General features: G+C 42.8%; 1 protein-coding gene and 1 long non-coding RNA gene across 3 annotated transcripts in view; one reads left to right on the top strand and one right to left on the bottom strand.

Moving 5' to 3' along the window:
* LOC134295287 (uncharacterized) overlaps nucleotides 1-15531 on the bottom strand; it is a 43675-nt gene extending 28144 nt beyond the window's left edge. The window contains exons 1-3 of one of the 2 annotated variants that reach the window (XR_010001813.1): nucleotides 15470-15530; nucleotides 13108-13199; nucleotides 11588-11756 (exon numbers count right to left, since the gene is read on the bottom strand). This is a non-coding gene — a long non-coding RNA (uncharacterized LOC134295287). Of the gene's footprint in view, nucleotides 1-11587; nucleotides 11757-13107; nucleotides 13200-15469 lie in introns of both variants that reach the window. The other variant, XR_010001814.1, reaches the window with a different exon arrangement.
* The window catches only part of asic4 (acid sensing ion channel subunit family member 4), a 125550-nt gene that overhangs the window by 19761 nt on the left and 84241 nt on the right, over nucleotides 1-21548 (top strand). The window lies entirely within an intron of this gene.

The raw sequence follows: 21548 nt of genomic DNA, 5'->3' as shown, positions 1-21548 counted from the left end.
AATGTTTATATGGATGCTCCATGTGGAAGATATGGTGCTGGTTTCTATATAACAGTACTGAAGATATTTTCTCTATTATTATTATTATTTTTTATCCCTTCCATAATTACTCCTAGCATCTTGGCTGCTTTTGACAGCCGCCGCCCATTGATTTGATGTTTTCAGGGAGCTAGCCACAAGGACTCCCTTAAATCTCCTTCCTGAATGGGAGCAGCCTTACATAGAGCTCATCATAACTCTTAACCCAAGAGAAGGATTGCTTTTCCCAGTGTGCCTCACTTTGCTCTTACTGGCATTAAATTTAATCTGCTGTTTCATTGTCCTTTCCCCCAGTTTTATGGGATCTTTGGGAAATGCTCCCAGTAGCCTGCTTTAGACTTAAATACTCTCAAGTAAAAATATTTTGTTGGTGTCTCCCCTACATACACGGCCTCCCTACAACACACACACATTCTTTTGTTGGTTACTGTTAAACAAGCAAACAGATGCTTCAAACACTACATTGTTTACCTTTCTCTGGGATCAAAATGTAGTACAGATCCCTATCCTTTGTGTCTTATCTTGTAATCAGTTGCCTGTCTACAAAGAGCCCTGATCCTATCTCCCAGCTACTTAATTTTCTTAAAAGCTTTCAGTTTCAGGATTTGTCAGCAGAACTTGTAATAAAATTGCTTTCCCCCTAACCATCCTCCAATCTGTTTTCTCTTTTTTTCTGTGCTCCCCCCCCCCCCAATCCCCAAAACATTCCTATGCTTCCAGTTCCTCCTTACTGGTTCAGAGAAATAAAAGACAGTATCACAGTGGGGAGGAATTCATTTCCAGCCACTTGAGCATTGCAAGCAGAGGGCTATGGCATGGGAATAACACACTTCTGGTGTATGTGATGTTGTGTTGAGCACAGCTAATACTACTGGCCAGATGGTATCCATGCTCAAGTGACTCATCCATATTGCTTGCCAATCCATAAGGTCAGTGCATAGGCACTCCCCCCCCCCCCCCACTGGGAGCTAAAAAGCAAGCACTGTTTGGGCAGGGACTCTGCAATTCACAGTAGTCCAAGTTTTACCCTTTACATAGTCTCTAAATTGAAATTGTTAATATTAGGCAAGTTGAATGAAGCTTTTTTGAATAGGTTTCTTACTGCACATTTTGGAAACATACTTTTGCTTTTAATTTCAGGAATTGGAACCTCAGAAAAAATGGGGAGACAGATAGTAGGCTTAGAGAGAGACCATAGGCTGTAGGAGGGAACCAGCAATATAGTTGTTCTAAATGGAAGCAAAAATGCTGCTATCATTGGAAAGCCATCAAGACTTTCATCTTTCTTTCAACAGAACTGTCACTAAAACCACAGAGTCCATGAACCTGGCTTTGTTCTGAGGCTTCCATCCATTGTACATTAGGTGCTGTATATGATACCTTGCAATCACAGCCATGCAGGTGTTCAGAATCCTGCTAAACACAGAAGCAGTAGGTTGTGTGAGTATATATTTAGCAGCTGTGTCATCTCTGCAGGCAGTGGTCACAGAATGACCTAGTAATAAAGAGTTTTCATGACCAGTACAAAGTATGACAGTTGCCTTGATGATCTATCCTGTCTTTTATTCTAATGCTAGTCTGTGGTGATTGTTCCAGATCATCTCCCTCACATTTTTCAGTCTTGGACTCTTGTGGCCCAGTTTTCCCAAGAACATAAAATGGAGGGTGTGGATCACTGCAGATAGATTTCAGAATGTACAATACATAATGATCGGCAATTGGGAAACTGACTTTAGGAGCATTTGTGATATTTTGCTGTCTGCAGCAAGGGACAAAATGGTGCTCCTTCCCATTCCAACTATAGAAGCAAACTGATTTGGAGGCTGAATTTTACTACTGCACTTCCTTCCATTTCTGAGAGCAGCAAGCTAGTTTCAGGCATGCAAGGCTGGTTGGCCCCAACAACATCTGACATCTGTCATGGCCTCAACATCACATCGGGTTTTGACTGGTTGTAGTAGCTGCCCACCAGAGGACCAAAATGTTCAGGGTGGATTGTATGGGAGAAAGTGATCCCATAGGTAACCTGGACTTAAACAATGTAGAGCTTTAAAAGTAAAAACCAATACTTTCTACTTTGCAAATTAAATTAATTGGCAACAGGTGGAGTGATTTTAGTATTGGGTATACGCTCACTCCTAGAGGTTCCTGTAACTAGTCTCTGTTGACTTGGACTAAGCCTCCGGAGTGGTCCCCTTGCACTCAAAAAAATGACATTTTCCAGTCCTCCCCTCTCCCCAACTTCCCAACATGTCGTTTTTGAGCACCAGGAGAGTTCTCTGGGGTGGGGTGGGGGGCTGCGCTGCCGGCAGCCCCCTCATGTAAGTTTGGGTGGCTGGGGGGTGCCATCCCACTCCTTCGGTCTCGAACCAGGATTGCTGTGGGGATTGCAGAAACAGGTCCGGGAGTCAATCCCCACAGTGCCCTCATCTGGAAAGATCTGGACCTTAGCTTAAAATCTCCATCTTTCCAGGTGTTTTATTAATCTGGAGCAAACTGGCAAATCCCAGTTTACTCTGGATTAATTCGCGTTTACCTGGGGGGCTCTTCTAAATGTGCATTTAAATCTGAGAAGAAGCGGGTTAAAGGGGGGTGGGGGTGGCTAAACAACATTTAGCCAAAGTCTGGGAGGCATTTGGAGGAATTGGGTTAAGGGCTGGAAAGCATGTGTTTAAAAGGTACCCGTTAAACCTGATTCTTCCTGAAAACACACACGCCTTTCCATGCCTGTGTATCCCAGCAGTCATGGAAAACAAGTGCTTTCCTTCTCTCTCCCCTTGTGGATTCCTCCAGAGCCCTTGCATTTCTGAAACAGCTGATCAGCTGTCAAATGGAAACACAGGTGGTTCAGGGAAGCATAAGTGGAAAGCAAATACAACTCTCAAATTTGGTCTTTTTCACTTTGTAATGTTAAACAGCTTGAATTAGCAATTGAGGGAAGACAGAGATTTGAGGAAAGTTTTTTAATCACTATGTTGTGTGTTGGGAGTGTTTTGTTTTGTTTTTTTAAACTTCCACTGGATGCTCCCCGTCCGCCCTCCATCTTAATCCACTTCAAAAAAAAAAAAAACCAGCTGTGAGGACAATCGGGGTCTATTATTATTATATTTTTTAAAATTTATTTATACCCTGCGTTTCTCTCCGTGGGGACTCAAGGCAGCTAACGCTCCACACTAGGCAAGCTTAAAAGGTGCAATATAAAAGTTAAAAAGCAATAAATAGTAGCAGTGTGGTAAAAATAAAATTAAAATATAATAGATATACTAAAATGGCATTTAAAACTCATGTTCACCCCAATCTCACCTACAGCACCCCGTGAATTAAAAACCACAGCATCCCCAGAACTGATCTTGAAAAACCTTTAAAAGCCTGCCTGAATAAAAAGGTTTTTGCCTGTCAGCAAAAAAACCCAACAGAATGGGGGCCATTCTGGCTTCCCTGGGTAGGGAGTTGAAGGATAGCTGCTGAGAAGGCCTACTTTCTCGTTCCCACCAACCAGGCTTGAGATGGTGGGACTGAGAGAAGAGCCTCTTCTGAAGATCTCAGGGCTCGGGCAGGTTCATATGAGGGGATGCAGTCAGCCAAATAGCCTATGCAACGGAGCTGACAGGTCTGTGTTTGGACTCCCTTTGAGGTCCTGCATTTTAAAAACCAATGTTTTTGTTCCATGTTTTGGCACTGGAAGTGCCCTGAGGCATCAGTTGGACGCCTCGGGTAAAACTAAGACAGATCCCATGTTTTGGGCCTGTCTGGAAGGGCCCTGAATGGAGCAGGGCTTTTTCCCATTCTCATTGAAGTAGGTGAGGTCAAATTCAAATGGAGGCTTCTGACCTCCAGATCATAGGTCTGGAACCAACTGGAGGGAAGAGGGCTGGTCAGCACTGTTGCAATAGAACGATGCAAATGAAAGGCTGATTGCTGCAAAGGCTCATTATCCCCTCTCCAGCCCAGGCTCACTAGAGGCTGTCAAAGTAGACCCAGCAAGGGAAGGGTCTTGCTGTGACAGCAGCTCTGCTGCGTTTGTGTGACCCACCATGTCCTCTGACTTCCTGTTTCTTTTCCCTGCCTTCCTTCCTATTTGCCTGTCCATCCACAGCCTCGGAGCTACTAATAGCCAGCTCTGTTGTTCAGGGAGCACAGAGGTGATAAATAATCTCCAAACAGAACAATTAAGGCTGCGTGTGGCGGCCGTTTGCTCTCCCCCTCCCTACAGTATCCCCACCTGCTTTTGCACATGACGTCTGGGACTCCTAAGGCAATGAGAATCCCTCTTCATTAATCAAAGATCAGCTACAATTACACTCACTAATTATTTGCAAAGACTCTTTTGTATTTTCTGTCTCTCCAGCAAAATGCTGATTGGACTCTGCAGAGGCTCCACTGCCCTTGGAGACCAAAGGGAATGAAGATGAAGGGGTGAGGTGGAGGAGCGCTCTGAAAGAACCCAATCTTTGGTCTTGACTGTCTAAGCAGGCAGGCGTTCCCTAGTATGGGAGAAAGGGGTATGTGAGTGTCCCTTCAAGGCACCTGTCAACTTATGGCCACCCCATGAATTTCATAGGGTTTTCTTAGCAAGTCAAAAGTTTTCCTTGTGCAAAAGTGGAAGAAAATGTATCTGAGGCATACCCTGTTTAGCTTCCAATATCAGGTGAGACCCAGTGCCATTATTTAGGCTGGGGTTAGGCATAGCTTGCAGCTCCAGTCCCTTGGGAGCTGCAGGCTACGGAAAGATAACATGAGGAGTAGGTTATGTCATTATATTAAGCCAAAAGACACACAACTCTTTATTCAAATCATTCTATTTCTATTGCCTGTATAGAGAGGCAATTGATTAAGCAGGCTATTCTCTTGTTGGCTGAAATTTCTCTTCATTCTACCTTGAAAATTCATAGCATCCTTCTTCCCATCACTGCCCATCTTTCTGGTGATGGTCTCCTTTTTACTTAGCTGGGTTGGTTCTCAGGCTAGACATGCAGTTTGTCATTGGATCCATACCCAAACCTTCACCAGTTTGGTAGTACCTGCCAGAGTTTATGCCTCACTGGCATAACTTGTGAGAACCCAGGCTCATCTCTATGCAACAGTGGAGTAGCAGAGTAGGACTTTATGGAGGTTTATTCTAATGTAGCTTTTGAAATACCACTAGCCAATGTTCAAGAATTTTCAAGCTAGTATCAAAAGTCATGAAAGCCCAGTTGGGGGATATTGGAGGTAAGTATGGATGTTGCAGTTAATCACCTTGATTAGCATTGAAAAGCCTTGCAACTTAAGGTCTGGCTGATTCTTGACTGAGGGGGGATTCTGGGGAAATCCTTGCCTCCAACAGACAAGAGTTCTTTCTGCCACCTTGGACCTTCTGCAGATATTTAAACCTCTTTTACCTATATACCAATATACCTCACAACCTCTGAGGATGCCTGCCATAGGTGTAAGCAAAACGTCAGGAGATAATGCTTCTGGAACATGGCCATACAGCCCAGAAAACTCACAGCAACCGAAGAGTTGCTAAGGAAAAATCCTATGTGCAGTGTAATGGCTATGGAACAAAAAATTACAAGGGGGCACAGCCAGTGAGCAAGCAATAGAAGCTATAGAGTGAAAGAGAAACAGTTCTGGCCACAAAACTTTGGAAATGGCACTTTTCTCCTAAACAAAACTCCCACCAATTTTCCTCTTGTAAAAATTACCCTCACAGGCTCTGAGTTCACTTGCAGACACATTTTGAATACGACCGTTTGCAATAACAGGTATTGACTGAGTCCCAACATGCTTTCATGTCTTTACAGCTACACAACAGTGAACTCTATGTCCCTAAGTGTGGTGAAGGCTTCTTCTTTGGAGGCTTTTAAACAGAGGCTGGATGGCCATCTGTCAGGGGTGCTTTGAATGCGATTTTCCTGCTTCTTGGCAGAGGGTTGGACTGGATGGCCCAAGAGGGCTCTTCCAACTCTGTGATTCTATGATTCTATGAACTAGTCTCTCTTGGAATAGCCCAGTCACCTATTTGACATCTTACGAAGTTAGCTACTGCTTTTCTATGCAAATTTTTCTATTTGACCTCAAGCCAGATATATTGATAAATCTTGTCAACTTCCTTGCTGAAGCCTTTTTTTAAAGCTCCCACAAGGGTTTTCTCCAACCTTTCTGCTTCTGAATTCTGGTTTCACCAAGTTCTGGTTTGCTTGATTTCCACTGAATTCTTTCCTCATCAAACTCGATTCATCCAAATTCTGGCTTAATCCAATTTAATCCAATTCTGCTGAGGCTATAATTGTTCCCATTTTGAATTAAGTTATTATAGCTAAACACCAAGTAGTAGTAGAGTATTCTTTCTTGCTTGCTTGCTTTCTGTTGGTTTTTCACTTGTTATTTGTTCTGGGAAATTTCTTTTGTTCTGGTTTCAAAAACAAACAATACTTCCACTGTTTGATTGGTATGTACTCTTAGCTGGTACAATCAATATGCTCTACAAAATTTATTAGACTTGGCATTTGTTAACAATCTTCTTTAAAGTCTGTTAGAATTGAGACGGAATTAGTAGCATCTGTATCTAGTTGCATTCCATTTCTAGATAATACCGTGTTTCCCCGAAAATAAGACAGTGTCTTATATTAATTTTTGCTCCCAAAGATGTGCTAGGTCTTATTTTCAGGGGATGTCTTATTTTTCCATGAAGAAGAATTCACATTTATTATTGAACAAAAAATGAACATTATATTCTGTACAGCAGTTGTCATCACAAACCAGCATAACCAGACAAACTGTGAATCCTACCAAGAATTTCTTGTTATTACCATTATTTCCATGTACAACACTCTATGGTATGTACATTTACTAATACCACATGCTCTGGTGTTCAGTTTGGCGGGCATGCTTCCAAACAAAAACTTTGCTAGGTCTTACTTTCAGGGGAGGCCTTATATTTAGCAAATCAGCAAAACCTCTACTAGGTCCTATTTTCTGGGGATGTCTTATTTTCAGGGAAACAGGGTACATTCAGATTACTCACATCTTCTGACAATATAAGTAACTGTCAATGGGAATAATTTTCCAACAGCCAGGAGTGAATCTCACACGGTTAAACCCTCTTTTTTTCTTAGGTGTTTCTTTTTGCTGTGGGTTTAATGTGGCTGCCACACCTCAGTGGGTATTTTTCCCTGACCTCTATCTCCTCTGGCATCTGAGAGAAAAACATATGTCTTGGCAAGCTATCAGAGGCAGAAACTAGATCTTCATAAAAACCTCTACTTCTTCCTTGCCTGGAAGAATGCCACCACTGACCAAAATATCTCAGAACATGTGATAATTCACAGGTGGCGAGTTCTTCCTGGGAGCTTATCAGAGGAGGACTCTGCAGTTTGCCATCTTTGCCCGGTCTCTCTAGTTGTATTTCTCTATGCCCTGCATCTCAACTCTGTGATCTGCTTCTTACAGAAGCTGACCATAAAGTCACACTAGAGAATCTAAAGATTCCTATAGAGATCATATAAAAAATCCAAAAATGTGAAGGGCTGACTATTACAAAACTCCTTAGAGGTGATTCTCTCAACCTTCTCATAAAGGCCAGGTGAAGTGAGAGAGAGCTGTGGAGCGAGCTCCCTCTCACAGTGCCATGGGATGTCTCCCATATTGCCAGGGGAACCATCTGGTGATGCTTTTACCCCAGTTGGGGAATGTTGGGGAAGGAGCCACAGACGACATCTTCTGATGGCTGCAGTGGAGCTTTGTCCTCCAAGATGGCTCTAAGCATCCTAGGATGCTTAATTTGAGCCATCTGATGAAATGGTTAGTCTCCGCTTAAGTTTCTTTACAGAAAGACACTCCCTATCTTCCAAGATAGTTTGTTCCACTATCAAACAGATCTTAATATTTAGTCAAAAACCCTCTTTCTTTTAATTTGAACCTTTTGGTTTGTATCTTACCACTGGTGCAACAGAAAATAAACTTCCCCTATCACCATGTGGCAGCCCTTACAATATCTGAAGACAGCTATTGTGGTATGTCTTTTCCAAACTAGTTCTTTCAGCCTTTTTTCATCTGGTTTAGTCTCCAGGTCTCTCATCATTTTTATATTGACACCATCTAGTTTGTCAATATCTTTCTTAAATTACAGTTCCCAGAACTGAACATAGTAATCCATCTGAAATCTGACCAAAGCAAAATAGAATGGTTCTACAGATATTAGTACCCTACAGTGAGCTCTATGGTGAAACTCTAAGAATTCAACCTACAGTTATATTTTTTAGTTGTTGTGCTACACTGCTACCTTAAATTTAGACAGTGGCCTATTAAAACATCTAGATCCTTTTCAAGTGTTCTGCTATCAAGTCAGTTATCACCCATCCTCAACCACTTCTTCCTATCTGAATGCTGAACTTTGCATTTATCTCTGCTGAAATTCTCTTAAGTTTTGGCTGAGTTCTCAGTCTGGATTATCTTGAATCTTGTTCCTGGCTTCTAATAGATTAGCTCATCTAATTTAATGTCATTGTAAATTAGATGTGCATTCCCTTTGCTTTTTGTCCACTGATCAAGATTCTGAATGCGTCTGGGTCCAGGACAAAATTTTTCACCAATCCAATTGTCATTTGTCTTCAGGGGTTTTTTTGTGTTAGAAACGACTTGAAAAACTGCAAGTTGCTTCTGGTGTGAGAGAATTGGCTGTCTGCAAGCACATTGTCCAGGGGATGCCCGGATGTTTTTGATGTTTTTACCATCCTTGTGGGAGGCATCTCTCATATCCCCACATGGAGCTGGAGGTGATAGAGGGAGCTCATCTTCGCTCTCCCTGGGTTAGATTAGAATCAGCAACCTTCAGGTCAGTAACCCAACCTTCAAGTCATCAGTCCTGCTGGCACAAGAGTTTAACCAACTGAGTTAAACTCCAGTCTTCCTGTCTTCAGGTTGATGAGGACTGTTAAAAGCACTCTTTGGGTATAGTCCCACAACCATCTACTCATCCATCTAGAAGTAGTAATGTCTAGCCCACATTAGCCAACTTGCCAGCAAGAATATCACCAAGTACAGTAGAGTCTCACTTATCCAAGCTAAACAGGCCAGAAGAAGCTTGGATAAGCGAATATCTTGGATAATAAGGAGGGATTAAGGAAAAGCCTATTAAACATCAAATTAGGTTATGGTTTTACAAATTAAGCACCAAAACATCATGTTATACAACAAATTTGACAGAAAAAGCAGTTCAATACGCAGTAATATTATGTTGTAATTACTGTATTTACGAATTTAGCACCAAAATATCATGATATATTGAAAACATTGACTACAAAATGGCTTGGATTATCCAGAGGCTTGGATAAGCGAGGCTTGGATAAATGAGACTCTACTGTATATTACTGAAAGCTTGATGAAACAAGTATTATAATGTATCCACAAGACAATCTACTAGTAGATTCTCTTGGTTACAAGATTACTAACTTTGTTGGGGGAAAAGACAATATGTATAGCATAGTTTGTTCTTGAGAAACCTTCCCCAGGTCTCTGTGCTTTTACGATGCTTGTAGCTCGACCATGTAATCATTTGTTTTAGACTCTTTCCAGGAATTGATGTCAAGCTGACCCATTGGTAGTTGCCTGGATTTTTCCTTTCCCTCGCATAATTTCACATGTTTTACAAGAGTTCTCAAAAATTATAAATTACCTGCAAATTGCATGCAGTTTGTCAGGTCCTGAAAACATGAATCTACTCAGAATAGTTCATGTTCCCATGCCATTTATTTACCTATCTTTGAGCTGCATCTTCTTCCATTTGTCATTGGATTTGCTTTTGCCTCATATAATAGTTTTCCCTGAAGGCAAAGACAAAGTCAACAGTTCAGTTTTTTGTGTCTTCACCATGTCATCCTCTAATGTTTTTCTCTTCATATTTTGGTAGACCTATTACTTCCTTTTCTTCCTTTTGCTCCAAACATAATTTAAAACACCGTCCCTTTTTATAACCCTTATCCCAAGCATATTCTCATTCTGTATTTCAGTCCTCATATTCTCCCTACCAGCTGGGAGGCTTTGAGAGCTCCTTCCATTTCCTATATGTCTCCATCTTTAATCTGAATACATCAGAACATTTCCAAAACACACACTGTAGTTTCTTTAGGTGCTTCTCATTGTTTTGCATGGTGCAATGCTTTGTGATAGACCATTTTAGACATTCCCATCCATTTTGAATACCCTTCTTAAGTGTTTTTACTTATAGGATCACATTCAGTATTTCTTCATATTTATTATTCATCTCCCTTGAAGCTTAGTATGCATATCTTGACTTTTCAGCATTCGCTTTCCTCATTATCATGAATCCCAAGATAGCTTGGTGACATCCACCCAAAATTTCCACGACTACGTATAACTTCCTCAACTAGGTTTTCCCTGTTTGTGAGGATGAAGCTGAACCTCTTACCTCTTCTGAAGTTAGGCTAACTTCTATCAGTGTTTGGAAATTAGGCACTTATATAGCATAATAATGAAAAAGGTGGATTTGGGGGAGACATTTGGATGCAGTAAAAGACATGGTAGTATCATACCAAAGTCCTGACAATCAATTCCAAGTGTGCAGAGCAAGAGGAAAGAGCAGAATCTTTTGAGGGAGCTGATAGAGAAAGGAGCTTAAGAAGATCAAGACCGAGGATATATTGGGATTTAAGAATAGAGAGATAAGGTGGAGAGCTTTGAAATGAAAGAGGATGCAGAGAACCCACATGCAGATAGGAAGTAAGTATCAGAATTCAAGGAGGGGCATCAGGTGATCACTGACAAAAGGAGTGAATGGTGTTGAGACAATAGTGATGGAATAATGTGAAGGAACCAGGGTGAACCAAGCAAGACAAGGAATTTATCTCAGGTGAGAGAGGTCCGGCATGCATTAGCCAAGTTTTTGCAGAAATGATGGCGAGTTTGCCTTAGAGTCACTATAAGTTGGAAGCAACTTAAAGGCACATGGCAACAACAAAGGGAGACACAACACTACTTGTCAACTGACTTAATATGGTGATACAAGAAGAGGGGGAAGTCACAAATAAAACTAATACCTGACTTGTAATGGATCAGAAAAAAGGTAATCCAGTCATGTCTGACTCTGGGGGTTGGTGCTCATCTCCATTTCTAAGCCGAAGAGCCGGCGTTGTCTGTAGACACCTCCAAGGTCATGTGGCCAGCATGACTGCATGGAGCGCCATTACCTTCCCACCAGAAGGTACCTATTGATCTACTCACATTGGCATGTTTTTGAACTGCTAGGTTGGCAGGAGCTGGAGCTAACAGCGGCCGCTCACGCCGCTCCCGGGGTTTGAACCTGGGACCTTTCGGTCTCCAGCTCAGCGCTTTAACGCACTTTGCCACCGGGGTTAAAAGGGAGGTGGTTGAAGTGGTTGAGGATGAGATTATTGTGATGATGATGATAATTTATTTCTTGTGGCTCATGGCTCGAGGTGAGTTGCAACATAGAAAAAACACATAATCAATACAAATATTTTATAAAATACACATATTAAACATATTTCTATAAAATAAATACCATATTAAAATGATTAAAACTTACTGGGTAGGCCTGCCAGAAGAGATATGTCTTCACACATGTTTTAAGTTCCGACAGGTCATTTAGCTCTAGAATTTATTCCAGCAGATCTTGGGGCAGCCAGTGAAAAGATCCTCTGGATTACGGTTGTCAGTTGGGTTCAGGTAGGCCGGACATGAGTGTTCGGGGTAGACTGTATGGGAGAAAGCAATCCTGTAGGCAACCTGAACCCAACCAACGCTTTGTACTTTGCCCAGAAACTAATTTACAGCCAGTGGAGTGACTATAGTATAGGTGTAATATGCTCACTTCTGGATGTTTCTGTAATCAATGTGGTTGCCGTATTTTGAACTAACTGGAGTTTCCAAACTTGATACAAAGATTGTCAAATGTAAATCACACTACAGAAGTCCAACCTTGAGGTTCTCAGCCTGTGCACTACCATCTTTTAAGTTCTCCAAATCTAGGAAGGGATACAGCTGGCATATCAGCCAAAACTGGTAGTAAGCACTCCTGAACGTCACATCTCCCTGGGCTGATATTTGGGGAGACGGATCCAGAAGTACCCCCAAGCTGCAGACACAGTCTTTCAGGAGTGTAACCCCATCCAGAACTGGTTGACATACCGCCATCCCCAGATTAGGACCGTTACTCGCAAGTAACTCTGTTTTATCTGGATTCAATTTCAATTTGTTTTTCCTCATCCAGCCCATTATCTCCTCAAGGCATTCATTCAGAAGAGACACACTATGCTTAGCTGAGTCTGTTTTTGAAGGCATGGAGATGTTTGACAAAGTTGGGAGCCCCAAAAGCTATTTTTGTGGTCCTTAGTCTCCTGGGCATAAAAATGTCCCAAGGTGCCCCAAACATCCTTTAAGGAAACATGGGAGAGTTTTTGCAACATGTTTGGCTTAATTGGCCATTTTAGCACCATGAGGGCTTGTTCTTTAGATTTTTTAAATTACAACCCCTCTTCAAAAATGGGATGACCCCAGCATCATGTGCGGAAGGACCATTTGCTGCTGGCCAGTGCTTACCATCTGAGTAAAATTGCATTTGGATCCATATTTCATGAGACACCCGGGCAGATAACCTCTCTTTGTCCTGTCATAGTTATATCACCTCCAGGTAGTCCCTGCCCCTTCAGTGATGCACATTTTCTTCCACAGTGGCCCTGACCATAGCAAGGTTATGCATTGGTTCTGCCACCTGGGACACCTGCCATCACTGCCCTTCCAATCCAACCCCGCCCCTGCTTCTGGCACAGATTGAATCTCTTGTCACTGTGTATTGCAAGCCTGTTTCCCTGGGAGAGTTAGACTCAGCACTACTGCCTCCCGGAGCTAGTGCCCCCCTTCCCCCACTGCCGAGCTCCTGCTCTGACATCCTGTTCTCTTATCATCTGACATGGCCTTAATTAACTCTGGCCTGATAACGGCCCAGCTGTTTCCGCACAATCACCATCCAACCGCAGGCGCGCACACATACCCAGCTTCAGTCGATCCAGTGACTGTGCTCAGAAACGTGTGTGCATGTGTACATACTGTGATTGAGTGGAAGGCTTGGTGTGTCATGAGGGGCTGCCAGCAATACCCTTTGTTCACAATTAGAAGAAGAATCCACATCTTCACAAGTACTATAACATGAAAAATAGAAGATGCGTGAATAAACGTCATCATAATAAATTGTAGTGCAGACACACATGTTTTAATCAGTGTACTAAAGATGTGCTTCTTGATGTGAGGGACCAGCAGGGTTTTTCCCCCTTCCCCAATGTGCCAGGGACACAAATGTGGTCTAGGTGACTGCAAGTGTTTCTTTAATTCCTATAAAATTGTCACAAACTGTTCATAGGCCACCATTTTGAGTAGCCTTGTGCTGGTGCCTACTGTTGGAAGGCTTCCAAAAGATATTCTTTTTTCAGAAAGCATCATACCTGAAGCACAGATTTCCAACCAGCAGGAGCCTTACCTTGGGCATTGAAGAATTAACCTACAAAGGCAATTTCAAAACCAAGGTGGCTTAGGGCAACTGTGCACATTGTGCAATATACGTGACTGGTGTACACACAGCATGACATGTTTGAGCACACAGATAGCTGGGAACTCTAGCCCAGTCAAGATTTAAACATTACCTATATGTCTGCCATCCTCATTGTGATAAGGAATGCCATTGCATCATCCAACTCCACATAATACTTATGTTTGCCTTGCTGGTTGTCTAATAATAATAATAATAATAATAATAATAATAATAATAATAATAATAATAATAGGCCTTTATTTATACCCCGCCTCCATCTCCCATAGGGACTCGGGATGGCTTACACAATGACACGCAATAGCATGTACAATACAATATGATAATATATCACTCAGAAAACAATAGGGAAAAACTGACATATAAAATTAATAAAAGCAACCTCAATTAAATAGAGACAATAAAATATGATTGTAGCCTATAATTAAAACATCCATACAACGCTTCAGCATGTCTACTGTTGCTTCAGCTCTACCGTGTTTCCCCGAAAATAAGACAGTGTCTTATATTAATTTTTGCTCCCAAAGATGCTCTAGGTCTTACTTTCAGGGGATGTCTTATTTTTCCATGAAGAAGAATTCACATTTATTGTTGAACAAAAAAATGAACATTTTTTATTATATACTGTACAGTAGTTGTCATCACAAACCAGCATAACCAGACAAACTGTGAATCCTATCAATAATTTCTTGTTACTACCATTATTTCCATGTACAACACTCTATGGTACGTATATTTACCAATCCCGCATGCTCTGTTGTTCTGTTTGGTGGGCATGCTTCCAAACAAAGCCTTTGCTAGGTCTTACTTTCGGGGGAGGCCTTATATTGAGCAATTCAGCAAAACTTCTACTAGGTCTTATTTTCTGGGGATGTCTTATTTTAGGGGAAACAGAGTAGTGAAGATCTTGCTTGGCACCAGTGAAGTTGTTGTGTGCCTTGAAGGTAATTCTAACATATAGTGATCTCTTGGGTTAAGTAAAATATATTAGATTATGAAAATGAGCATACTCTGTGGTACAACAAGAAATGGAGTTGGACTGGGGACAACAGGAATGGCTTCTTACTATTTCTCTTGCCCATTTCCCTCACTAGGGCAAATTCTGCTCCAGTGTACTTAAGTTCCCTACCTATTCCTCTTGACTTTAGGGTAATGCTTCTTAAGCTATCTGATGTGGTACACTGTCAGGCTCCCCCATCCCCTTTACAATGTGCCAGGGATTGGCACACTATTTGTGTCCAGTGGCTACAATTCGTTTCTTTTTTCCCTGGAAATGCACAGCATCAGTCCATCAACTACATGGGCCAGATAATGTGGACTCACCTTTCAGCGGCTATGAGGAATTCACAAATACATGGGGACTTTATCCAGCTGATTAGCCAGCACAAAGGAAACAGGATTTACTCCAGAGCTTCCACGAAGCTCCAGAGTGTTCCTGGTAATTTGGTGATGCCAGCCATAAACAATTCCTTTGCAGAGGCTTGCAACAATATTGCTCCTGGTGTGGTCATAACAGGACACTCAGCCATATGACCAGGAAATGGATGTCACTAGCAATCGCCTGTGAGGGAGTTGCTTGTGGCTGGCAATAAGATTGCAGTGGCAGCCCCAATGCACTCTTATCCCAGATGGCTGCCTGAATGCCACAAGGCTCTAGGGATTTTCACAGGATATATTTGATAGTTCTGGAACATTTTACCCTGTCATATCTGGGTAAGGGTAGAAACACCTGTGAGTACCACTGCTCTGGAGTTGAGAGAGTGGGTTACTTTCCATTCCCACATCTAGCCGGCATTCCTGGTGGCATCCCATACTTCACCAAATATAGAAGAAGGGGTGCTTTGAATAAAAAAGGACTCTACTGACCTACGTCTTTGGTGGAGATCCCCAAGCTTCATTCTCCTTGTCCTGAGCGCAGTCAATTGCTATGTTACTGGTGGTAATCAAATACATTCCTGGCACTCCTTCTACAGAGCTTGGCAAATATTAGCAAAGGGAGATTATTCCAAAGCAAAGTTTGCTGATGGAAATCTCAGTGTGGTTGATCTCTGTGGGCTTGGTTGAGTAATCCTGCCTTCCCTCTCCACTTCCTCTGCTCAGTAGCATTAGCTGAATGTAGCATGTGTATGTTTTCCTCCCTTGATTACGGGCCTACACAGACTAATCCCAGTTATTATAAACACTCTAGGTTTCAAAACAGCAACAGTATTAATTGAACTTCCAAAGGGATACTAACCCGCAAGAACATGAAAATGATCAATAGGGGTTATGATCACCTTGTGTTATTTTTGCTCCAAAGGGGAAAAACTCAAGTGGCACATTACAAGTGGAGAGGAGAAATTGTGGGGCAAGTTATTTTTCAAGCAGGGAGAGTGGGTATGTAATCAGGAAGAGGGAATTCTGTATGAGTCAGTGTTTTGTGTCAGAATACAAAAGCAGGAGTGGATGTCTCGGACTGATTTTTTTTTTCGTGTTAGGAGCAACTTGAGTCACTTCTGGAGTGAGAGAATTGGCCGTCTGCAAGGACGTTGCCCAGGGGACGCCCGGATGTTTTTGATGTTTTTACTATCCTTGTGGGAGGCTTCTCTCATGTCCCCGCATGGAGCTGGAGCTGATAGAGGGAGCTCATCCGCACTCTCCCCGGGTGGGATTCGAACCTGGCAGCTTTCAGGTCAGCAACCCAACCTTCAAGTCACTTAGTCCACTACGCCATCTGGGGGCTCTTCTCGGACTGATGAACATGACTGGAGTCAATGGAGTCCATTTTTTGTCTTGTTTCATGTATAGTCTTAATGAAGCCAATGTAAAGGTGGCATTTATCAGTATGGATACATCACTGGAGAGCATGAGTATGTAACTTTTTGGAGCTACATCTCATAGGCTCCTTAGGCTCCATAGGCATGCTCACCAGTCACCCCTTCTAGAGATTTCTGGGGATTATAGCCAGAAAAGAAAAGAGGAACAGTTCTGAACTCTGGAGTGTTTGGAAGGGAGGCTACAGTAAGCTGCTCTGACTTCCTTAATGAAGTGTGATGGAATAATAAATATCCAGAATTGAGGGAAAGGGAATTTGGAGGCTGTAGAGAATACAAAAGCACAAAATACATTTTAAATGTGTCAATTCTCCTTGCACACAAACACTGTTAAGATAGAGATATTTTGCATTGCAAGGGAGAGAAACTGGCTAATTTCTTAAAGGACATTTATCCTCCCTTGCACTGTAAATGCTACTTATGTCATGCTATTTTTAAGCTTGGGGAGAGTAGGCATTTAAAATTAATACTTTATTTGTGGTCTAAAATAACTTCATTATTTGTGTCCTAACAATGAATAAGCAGATTTATTTATGTTCGTATCAAAAGCATTGCATAAATTAGTATAAAACTGATAAAAATAGAAGGAGCACAAGTGGCTAAATATCTTTTGACCAAAAACGGGCAACAGCAATCACATTGTCTGTAGCCTCAAACAATTATTCCTCTGTACATGAGGCAGGACACTGTGGACAAGCATACAGATGCGGAGTTGTCTGCTCTGCTCCACAGTCGCACAAGGTGGAGGATTACTTTAGATAGTGCCATTTTGCCAGGTTGTCTTTTGATCTGCCCACTCCACTTCTGAGTCTGTTTAGGGACTTCCAAGTTGCCCTTTCTTGGTTTGCCCCTGGACGAAGACCTTTGTGGAGGGCCATCCAACTGGGATTTCCTGGCTTAGATGCCCAGAGGGACGCCCTCGCTGTTGCTGTGGGAACATCAAGAGGAGTGGAAGCTTTTCCTTGATTGAGTCTAGTGGGAGGAGGCTGATAGCCATGCAGTGGATGGCTTTCAGTGTTCAATCTTATTTCTCTCATAGTTAGCAGCAACTTCCAGTTGCACATCATGGGGGGCAATGCCAGATAGCTTGTAGAGTTTATCAACAGGTGTAGGTTTAAGACATCCTGTGATTATTCTGCATGTTTCATTCAATGCTATGGGCAGATTTGAGTCAAACCCAGCAGTTGAGTAAGACAAGGCCAGGGCAAGGTCCTAGAGCATGTGGTGGCCTCACAACTCCAGAGATCCCTGGAGGGAATTGATTATCCAGATCTATCCCAGTCTGGTTTTAAGCCTGGCTATGGGACTGAGATGGCTTTGGTTGTCTTGGTAGGTGATTTATGCAGAGAGCTAGATGGGAAGTGTGTCCCTGTTGGTTCTCTTGGACCTCTCAGCAGCCTTCGATACCATCAACCATAGTATCCTTCAGGGCCACCTGGCTGGAATGGGACTTGTGGGCACTGTCTTACAGTGGCTCCGGTCCTTCCTGGAGGGACGGACCCAGAAGGTGTCATTAGGGGATGCTTGCTTGACCCCGTGGCCATTGTTCTGTGGGTCCCACAGGGTTTTGTCATTTCTCCTATGTTGTTTAACATCTACATGAAGCTGCTGGGTGAGATCATCTGGACTTTTGGAGTTCAGTGCCATCTGTATGCAGATATCACCCAATTCTATTATTCATTTCCGCTCAGATTCTGAACTGGTGTCTGGCAGCTGTAATGGACTGGATGAGGACAAACAAATTGAAATTGAATCCAGACAAGACAGAAGTCCTCCTGGTCAGATCAGGGTATATGGTGGTAACCTGTGCTGGTATATGGTGGTAACCTGTACACTCCCCCTGAAGACCTGGGTCCGCAGTTTGGGGGTCCGTCTGGACTCATCGCTAAGCCTGGAGGCCCAGGTGTCGGCAGTGGCCAGGAGGGTCTTTGCACAATTAAAACTTGTTCGCCAACCACACTCATACCTTGAGAAGCCAGACTTGGCAATGATGGTCCACACCGGAGTTACATCTCACTTAGATTGCTGTAACAGGCTCTATGTGGGGCTGCCTCTGAAGAGTGCCCAGAAACTTCAATTAGTTCAAAGAGCTGCAACCAGGTTTCTTTCAGGTAACCTGGACCCAGAGAGCGCACAACCCCTCTGCTACAACACCTGCACTGACTGCCAATTTGTTTCCGAGCCCAATTCAAGGTGCCAGTTTTGACCTTTAAAGCCCTAAACAATTCAGGCCCAACTTACTTATCTGAGTGCATCTCCTCATACCAACCAGCCTGCTCTTTAAGATCTTTTGGTGAGGCCTTACTCTCACTTCTACCACTGTCGCAAATGCGACTGACATCAACGAGGGAGAGGACATTTTCGATGGCCGTCCCGACCCTGTAGAACACCCTCCCAAAATAAATTAAAACAGCTCCAAGAACCTATTAAAAACTTTCCTGTTTAGACAGGCCTTTGGAATGGACATGCTATGGAATTCTGGGAGATATAGTGAGGCTCGAACACCCTTAGGCAGAGAAGGCTAAAGACCTTGTAAAACTACAGCTCCCCTGATTCCATAACATTGAGCATATCAGAGGGTTGTATTAATTCTACAACATAGATGTTAGTCCAAGTCATTTTAAATATAAAAAATCATAATAAGGAAAACAAGAGACTTAAAACCATGTTCCACAGAGAGCACCCACATCACTCTGAAGATGTGCATTTTTTCACTTGATCTGAGTCTTTCCCATCATGGGCAACTGTTTTGTATTTTTCTTTAAAATACAGCTAACTAACAATTTGTTCAGAGCTGATCATTATTTATTTTTTAAAGGAGAAGTACAACAACAAATATCTTAGCTTCCCAACACATTTTGGCACAGCCGATCAGTTCCTCCAGATGTGCCAGAATGTGTTGGGAAGCTAAGATATTTGTTGTTGTACTTCTCCTTTAAAAAATAAATAATCCAGTGATAAAAAAACACAGCTAACTTGATGTTCTACTGCCAATATTTCGTGTGTGATGCACAATTGTGTATCCACTCTCTACTTGCACAATACCTTTTCTGTGGCTCCTCTCAATAGCAGCTGCAAATCAGTGAAGTATACCCATATCAGTGGCAGGGTGGTGGCACCAGGGGAAGGAATGGCACAGCAACATTCCACTTCCAAACTTCTGCTAGACATGTGCTGATGGAACTTTACACCAGCAGCTTCAAAGAAGAACTTCTTGATGATAGAAGCTATCTGTCAGTGGAATAGACCAGTTTAAGAGGTTGTGAACTCTTTGCTGGAGAGTTATTAACAGAAATTGGATGGCCACCTCTCAGTGGTGCTTTAGCTGTGGGTCCCTACTTGGGCTACCTTTCATCTCTATTATTATGTGAATCAAGGATGGTTGCAGGCGAACACAGCATGCACAATCTTTGTCTCTTCTTATCCACTTTATGGTGCCTCCCTCCCTTTCTCCCCTTCTCTTCTGGCAATGTACAAGGGGTCACCCTACCTTTTTCGCAGGATGGTAATATGGATAGGAAAATATACTTCAGTTATTTGGGGATCGGCTACATGTTCATAAGAGATCTTTCTTATTTATTTATTTAACTAGCTAGGCATTTGGATGTAGGACTTCCCTCCTTTCATACACATAGTTCCTTTTTCAGAACTCTTTTTAGTATGATGAGGAATTGCTGTGACAGGCTGAGTAGCGAATTCTATCAAAATAGCATTTTAATTGCTTTATCACCCCATGCCCAGATGGCTCATAATAGAATTTCAAGGAAAAGAGGGACAGTGGCAATCTGAAATGTGTAGTAGTGGTTGTTTTCCACAGACCTGAGTGCTGGTTTAGCTCTGTTTACGTTGGTCAGGGATAGGGGAAATCCAGATATTACTGGATTACAACTCCCATATGTCTTACTGTGGCATGTGCTGGATGAGACTGTTGTGAATGGCAGGCCACATCATCCAGAGCGCCAAAGGTTTCCCAGTCCTGCTATTAAGTTAACTTGTATTTCCCCATTTAAAAGAGACCCCAAATCCACATTCCCATTTTCTAAAAGAGACAAAGGGTGAGAGCCTCAGAGCTTGCCTGCCCTTAGGCTTGCTGTTGCTTCTGTGGGATACGCTGTGGCCTTGGAACGCTAGGTCCTGTCATGTCTGTTGCATTGATTTAAGCAGTGCCGAAAGGGTTTTAATCAGCCGTTAGCTGCCTGCTTAAGCATCAAGAACAAACCCATCAGCCAAGAGAGAACCACAAAGGGCCAGGCCCAGGGCTGGAGCGGTCCCAACTCTTTAAAGATGCAAATTGGCAATCAAAGATCAAAGCCATGAAGTTGGCATAATCTCCCTTAAAAGGGTTCCATTATTAATGAGCTGGGCTTGTAGTTCACCCTACTTCACTTCTAGCTCCTGATGAGACTGCCAGGCAATGCCCTCCCTCCCTCTCTCCCTCCTACCAACATCACCCCCTTTTTTTCAGTTGCTGGGTGGGGAGGGGTGAGCAGCAAAGATGTGGGAAGGTCTCGCCCTGTTTGTTTTTCTCTAGTCTCTAATGTGTTGGTGTCAAATTCTCCTTGGCAGAAACTATAAGCGCCAGAATTGAATTGCAGGGACAGGGAAAAGCAGAGGCAGAGCAGAAGACAAAGGAGAAAATTCTTGTAAAGCTGTGTGTGATCTGCTCAGTCCCAGAAAGAACATCCCAGCTTTCTTGGTCTTAAGGCATCCCTCTCCCCAAGAACCCAACCCTTACATCAGGGTGAGGCAACAGCCTCATCTGGCAGGCATAGGGAGACAGGGTTCTCACAGGTGTGGTGAGAATCAGGTTGTGTGGGCGTGCCCTGTGCCCTGCCCTGTCTCCCTTTAGCATATTAATTGTACCCAGAGCTGTGATGGAGGATGCTATCTTGCACTGATAATTTCATACCTCTTGTCTTGTTTACAATGTTGGAGTGAGACCCAACCATCAGTCCAGGAGGCATCCAAGGTTGGTCCTTTTCTTCAAGCACCAAAAGAACTTGGGCTGGGCTTGGTTCTCCCTCGTTATCTCCTGTTCTTACCTCTTATGGCCTTCCTGTTTTCCTTGATTCTGATATGGACCAATGGATTTTATGTCTTTTGGCCCCATGACTCTCAAAAATGAGCAGAAA

This window comes from Anolis carolinensis, chromosome 1, assembly GCF_035594765.1.
Source record: "Anolis carolinensis isolate JA03-04 chromosome 1, rAnoCar3.1.pri, whole genome shotgun sequence".
Taxonomy (NCBI): Eukaryota; Metazoa; Chordata; class Lepidosauria; order Squamata; family Dactyloidae; genus Anolis; species Anolis carolinensis.
The sequence above is the reverse complement of the archived record's forward strand: the minus strand, read 5'-3'. Positions and strand labels throughout refer to the sequence as shown.